Source organism: Cibotium barometz, chromosome 6 (genome assembly GCF_041138505.1).
Source record: "Cibotium barometz isolate CiBa-2024 chromosome 6, ASM4113850v1, whole genome shotgun sequence".
Classification (NCBI taxonomy): domain Eukaryota; kingdom Viridiplantae; phylum Streptophyta; class Polypodiopsida; order Cyatheales; family Cibotiaceae; genus Cibotium; species Cibotium barometz.
In genome coordinates, this window is record NC_141051.1 from 3,821,144 (window position 1) to 3,828,105 (window position 6,962).

Sequence of the window (6,962 nt, forward strand, 5' to 3'; positions counted from 1 at the left end):
ACAATAATTTTCTCCTCATCATACATATATATATCTTCCACGACATACGCATGGGTGTCCTAAGCACCGCGAGCCCGTGCATCGCCTGGTCAGAACCCTCCAAGATCCTCCTTAGGTGTCCTCGCACTTCACTTAGGGACCGCATCGTACTGGAAGCACACCATTTTTCACCATACCCAAGCTGGTCAAGATCTGGGCAGGTTTTGCCGCGTGAGCCGTCCTTTAAACACTCCCCACCAGCTAACTGCAACCGAACACTCCCCGCCAGCTTTGCTGCAACCGAACTTCCCTTAGAAAAACACATATACCAAATGCTCCTTCCAGCATTCTGGCGTAAGACAGTCCTTTAAGAAAACAGGGTTTCTATGTAAGTTTTCAGTTTTGATTTTCTTTTGAATACAACGGGGGCGGGTATATCTTAAATCCATATCCCAATACTTCTAGATCGCAGGTCTAAAATTCCAACAGAATTTCTCGAATTCTGTAACCTTGATCCTCACATCAGAATCAAGGGTCTTAACTTGATTTCAGATTCGGTGGGTGATTTGAGTGAATTTTCCTGAACTGGTCACATCGTCTTTTCTTGAAACCGACGAAGGAGTTATGTCTTGGTCATAGTCTGATTCACGGTTTGAGTCTGGAAAGGTTCTCCTTGAACTATCTTTCTCGAAGGGTAATATTTCAATTATTACTTTATTGAATTTCATTCATTGAGTATTTTGCTTAACTGAATTCAAAACTAATCACGAATTCCTATGAGGAATAAATTAATCATTTATCTAAAATTCCGACTTCGATAGTTTTTCTGAATTTTCTTATTACCATCCTAGAGAATATGAAACGGTTGAATTTTCTCTCAGAGAGTATTTACTTATTCATTTACCAATATTCATGGGATTTAAACATAGGATTAAAGAGAACTCTTATTTTGATATAAAAATTTTGTATGCATCTATTTATGCATAAAATCCAACTTCTATGGAAAATAACAATATATAAAAGAAAATCCTTTTATGCATAAAAATCAATTTTGATGAAAGTAACACTTTATAATAAAAAATTCTTTTATGCATCATTTTATGCATAAAAATCAATATTGGTGAAAGTAACACTTTTATAATTTAAAAAAAATCTTTTATGCATCATTTTATGCATAAAAATCAATATTGATGAAAGTAACACTTTTATAATAAAAAAATTCTTTTATGCATAAAAATCAATATTGGTGAAAGTAACACTTTTATAATTTAAAAAAAATCTTTTATGCATAAAAATCAATATTGATGAAAGTAACACTTTTATAATAAAAAATTATTTCCAATATGCATCTTTCTATGCATAGAATTCAAATCTAATGAAAATCACACTTTTATAATAAAAAAATATCCAATATGCATCTTTCTATGCATAGAATTTAAATCTAATGAAAATCACACTTTTATAATAATAAAAATATCCAATATGCATCTTTCTATGCATAGAATTTAATTCTAATGAAAATCACTCTTTTATAATAAAAAGAAATATCCAATATGCATCTTTCTATGCATAGAATTTAATTCTAATGAAAATCACTCTTTTATAATAAAAAGAAATTCTCCAATATGTATCTTTCTATGCATAGAATTTAATTTTAATAGAAATAACACTTTTATAATAAAAATATTTCTACTATGCATTTTTCTATGCCTAGAATGAAAATAACACTTTTAGAATACACAAACGGTGGGGATTACTCTTTTTGAATAATAAAAGATAAAACCTATTTCACAAAATTTAAGAAAATTTTGCCATAACCTCCTTTGTATGGCTGACCATTTTTTAATTTTTTCTATCCTCAAGTTACTTAAAAATTATCCCAAATGGTTTAAAGCATTCTAAACTAGTCAATTTCCACTTTTAAAAGAGAAACAATATGAAAAGTTTAATTCTAACAATTTGATTACTTATCTAGGATAAAGAAAGGCTGAATTTAAGAATGAAGAGAGGGGGAAAGCCTTTCCAACAAGGCGTAACATCAATTTTTTTCATTTTAAAGAAAACAAAAATCAGAAAACCATTAAAAGGAATAAAGAAAAAGTAAGATTTCTAGCTTACATGAATTTCTGTGAGCTTTCCTTTGGCTTGATGGTTTGAGGGATCTACTCTTATTTGCAACAAGAGTGGCCACCAATTCTTTTGAAGAGGAAAAGGTCAAAAACTAATTAATTATCAATAAATTCAATGTTTTTGTCTCTGGGGTGGAGTAGAGTAACAATGCATAAAACACTATTAAGCTTCTACAAAGGGGGAAGCTTCTATTTATAGGAAAAAGTGAGCTTCTAACCAAGCAAACTGATTCTAGAATTTTCCAGATTAGTTTGGTCAATTTTTGACCATTTTTGTGGGTTAGTTTAGCTTACTTTTTGGAGCTAGCCTTGAATTAGGAGAGAGGAAACATGAAATATCTCAATATTTGAGAATTTAAAACTCCACCACACATGTGAAATAGGCGCCTCCTTCATGAGGGATAATCCCCACTCTGAGGTGTCAAAAATTCATTTTTTAGTATCTCCTTTGGTCCTTAGTCCACTCTTGATCTTATGTGAGTATTTACTCATTTTTGGGGGGGATTTTCTTTATTTCTTCAATTTATATCCTCCCTACATTTGGATTAATGTGATTGGCCCCTCAGAACCTTAATTTAAAATTTTCAGAAAATTTGGACCCTTAGGATAAGGCCTTTTGAACAGATTATAATTTATTTCTAATGCACCTTCTGAAAATCTTTTTTTGAACTTTAGTTTCGGGGAAATTTATTTTAATAAGAAGAGATATTTTTTCATCCAAAAATATCTAAAATTTGAATAATCTCTCTCTAGAATATTTTCTCTCTCTAAGCCAAAATAGGTAGAAACAAGATCTTTTATTATTCTAAAGAGGGGATTGATTAGAGGGGGAAGATACTGGACATCTTGAGGGGCTGGGGAGGAATCTTACACCTGACATGTAGTATTACCAAATATCTAGCATGCTAATGATTAGAGTTGATTATGATAATTAATGGATTTGTCATTGATGTGGTGAAACGGTTATGTTTCAACATTGATAGGGTGAAGCTCTTATGTTTTGCCACTTATGAGTGATGCTGTGTGGAAAATTGATAAGGAAATTGGTTCGATTACCAATTGGATCTTGGCGTGCATGTATATCATATACTTTATAGAGATACATACTCACAGTATGTATCGTTAATAATGAGATTAGTTGATCCCTCTGATTGATTTATTGTTTTGAGAGGATATCATTTATTGTTTTAGAAACCGCATGAAACTTTTGAGATACCTTGAGGAACATTCGAGTAAGTGATTTGTAAAAATGTATATGGAGAATATCTTGGTGGAATGGGATGCTAAGATCTACCACATGTGTGGTTGTACTTGCCCTTGAGATAAGGTGGATGATGTAGCCTTCGATGTGGTAGATGTTCAAGACTATGTGGTAATGTGTTGACTCATGGGGTTATTCTCCATCTACTCGGTTCAAATAGAACATTGGATGATGTTTATAGCACAATGATTACCCTTGCATAGTGATTGAGAGGAACTCAAAGTTTTTGGACACTTCAACTAGTTCGTGATTGACTTAGTTAAGTTCTTGCTCATGATGATTATCCTTAATTTATTAGGTGCATAGAAAGCATTATCCTTAATTTGTCAAGAACAGTGATTGAATTAGTTAAGTTCTTGCTCATGATGATTACCCTCGCTAGCTAGGTTATGTTTAGCATGGTTATTAATCCGGATTTCCCTAAGATTTTATAGCTTGAAGGTATAGATCTAGATGCAAGTAGCCCAAGAAAGGGTTGACATATTGTATAGATGTAGCATGATTGTGCATTACCAGATTTTATGGTACATGAGGACTGCACTAGAGGGTCTTATCTAAACATGGTCCTGATGGATCTTATCATCAGAGGTGTCCCATTTTCAACGTATGCATTATCTAAGGTTATTCATGTTGAGAGTGCCAAGACACCTGTGGTAGTTCTATGATTCTCTGATAAGGAAGAATTTTCAGTATCCCTAGGTATGGAAAATTTCCCAATCCTAATGAGGATAGGTAGTGTGATGTGACTATGACACACGCCTATGAGATTTTAGGCTACAAGTTAGATTGATGAGTTTTTTTGTGTTCCTCACTACCTTGATTGGTTCTGGTTCTACCTTTTATTCCATTGAGATAGTGTTATAAGAATAATGTCTTGCAATTAAGTTGGTTCCAATACATGTAACTATGGAAAGATTAGATGTGTGTAAGCTTGGCTTTGGAACATTGGCTTGTGATTAGGTGGTTCCACTAATACATGTAATTGTGATTAGGTGGTTCCACTAATACATTTAATTGTGGAAAGATTAGAGTGTGTAAACTTGACTTTGGAGTCACTTGTCCAATGTGGCTAGAATTTTTATTGGATTCATTTCCAAGAGTGGAAATGTATGAGGGGAAGTATACGTACTATCTAAGGGAAATCTAAGGAGGGATGGCCCATAATTAATCCTATATAAGCCTCCCTTCTTTAGTAAGTTTTCTGCTTCTTTTGATATTTTTAAGCATTACATCTATCCACATAAACTTTTATCATCTCTATACTTAGATGAGTTCTTGACCCACGATAAAAGTTAGAGTAACTAAGGTTATGGATTTTTAGTCTCGAGGGGTTCACTATAAATATGTAAATGTATTATGTGAGTTCACCAAAAGGAGTTTCTTAATTGAAAATTTTAGGATAATTTACATAATTATATTTTTATGAGAGGTTTTAAAATGGATTTTGAAAAGAAAAATGAATCTTCTTAAGTACTCAAAATTCACAAATAACCCCTTGAATGCACATGACATATAGATTTTCTATAGAGTCAACCCCCTTGATATTTTAGTTGAATTTTATGTTTTTGCCTAGGCAATATTCACGTTCAAGATTGGAGATCTCAATTCAATAAGCATTAAGAGATGTATTCTTTGGATGGAGAAATTATATTATTGTTCAGCATGTATTTTTTAGGATGTTAGGTGCTACTAGGAAGAAGTTCATAATGTAGATTGACAGTTTAGCATAATTAGGATGACTACAGAAATATGTTCAAGTGAGAATTTTCGCTTCTCTTGAGAACTATGATGGTAACTAGGCCCACCATTCTCTAAAAAGTTATGGGAACCAACTAAGAAGAATGGTGGGCGAGACCCTATTGATACACTTCGACAATTTATCGTAGATTGCTTGCAGGCAAATAGGAGTAAATAATGCTCATTTACCAAATTGTGAATATGCATAGCTTGCAAACTTTGAACCACCATAACAATATTTAGTAGACTCTAAATCATAGCTCATCAAAATAGCCTTGTTGAAGAAATCTGTGTCTCCCATAGCTCATTTGTTAATTGATTCTAACCAAAACATAAAGACTCTATTAGTAGCTATGGGAAAATATTTCAAGAATAAAAGTGACATTATACATTGACATTGTGTGTTTTTTTTTGAATGCCCCCTTTTGAGGGGATGTAGCCGAGCTTGAAGCTACACCACTCACACACACGGCCCTATGGTGTCAAAGCTCGAACCCACGACCTCTTGGTTAGGGTGGGTTGTTATGAGCTGAGCCACTAGAGCAAGAGCCCATTGGACACATCGAGTGTGTTTGGATGATTAAATTTGAGGTGAAGGTTTTACAATACTTCTTTCTCCGTAGTGAGAACCATCAAGCTTCTAAGGTGAAGAGGAAATCTGTATGTTAAAATACTTTCCCGATTGCTCTGCCATTGGACCTTCTAGAGTAGAAAAAAAAAACAAAACAAAAATTATGTTGTGAGAATATAGTGCCATTGGACCCTCTAGAGTCAAAAAAAAAAGTCCAAATTTTGAGTTTCAAAATTTGAAAGTTGCTGGTTTGAAAGTCGTTTTAGTTTTTTTTAGGAAAAAAAAACCTGTAAAACAACAAATCCTAAAAATATACAAAAATTGGGTGCGCTTCTCTGTTATCCTTTAGGCTTTAGGTCACCTATAGAATAAAATGAGAAATAAAGAGTCGGCAGAGTGCTTGGGGATTGGCAGCTAATAACAAACTGGAGTTGGGAACAGCCGCCACTTGCAAGGGCGGCTGCGCCGGCAGAGAATAAAAGTGGACGCCAGGGTGCAGCAGAACCTGTCGGGTGCGCAACTGGCCAGCAGCAGCATCATGAAGGGGGCGGATCCTCATCATGACTGCCTTCCCGACGCGGACCGTGGGTGCAAGTTGCAACGAACCACTGTCTGTCTCTCTCGCGCGCGCGCTCTCTCTCTCTCTCTGTGTGTGTGTGTGTGTCTGAATATGCTCTCACACACCCTCTTCACACATATTCACACGCCCCCCACCAGGACTCAGTCTCCGAGACTCGTCGTCCGACTCCCTATAAGTGAGGATCTCGAGATGATCCACAGACCCTATCTCTCTCTCTCTCCCGCTTTCCGAACTCCCCACGCGTCAATTCTCATTTTCCAAAAACACTCTGGACCGGGTTCCTGGGGATTCCATCGCAAGCCTGCATGATTTTGATTCAGGTTCAAAGTTCAAACACGAGTGACGACATTGACCAGAGAGACGACGAGAGTTGTTTAGCGTCGACTTATTGATCTAGATGAGGAAGAAGAAGAGAGGAGAACTTTTTAACGTCGTAGGAAACTATCCCAAGAGACCAAATTGATCTACCCGACAAGTCTCTCCGTCGATTGATCTAGAGAGACCAATCGACGGAGAGACTTGAACCCAGGTGGGCACATGTCATCCCAAGGGCAATTACACTAGCCAATCTACCACAGTTGGGTGATAGAAAGGCAGTGCAAATTGTCCTCTTTTATCCACACACCCATAGGAGATGAGAGTTGCTTAACGTCGACTTATTGATCTATAGAGACCAATCAACGGAGAGACTTGAACCCAGGTGGT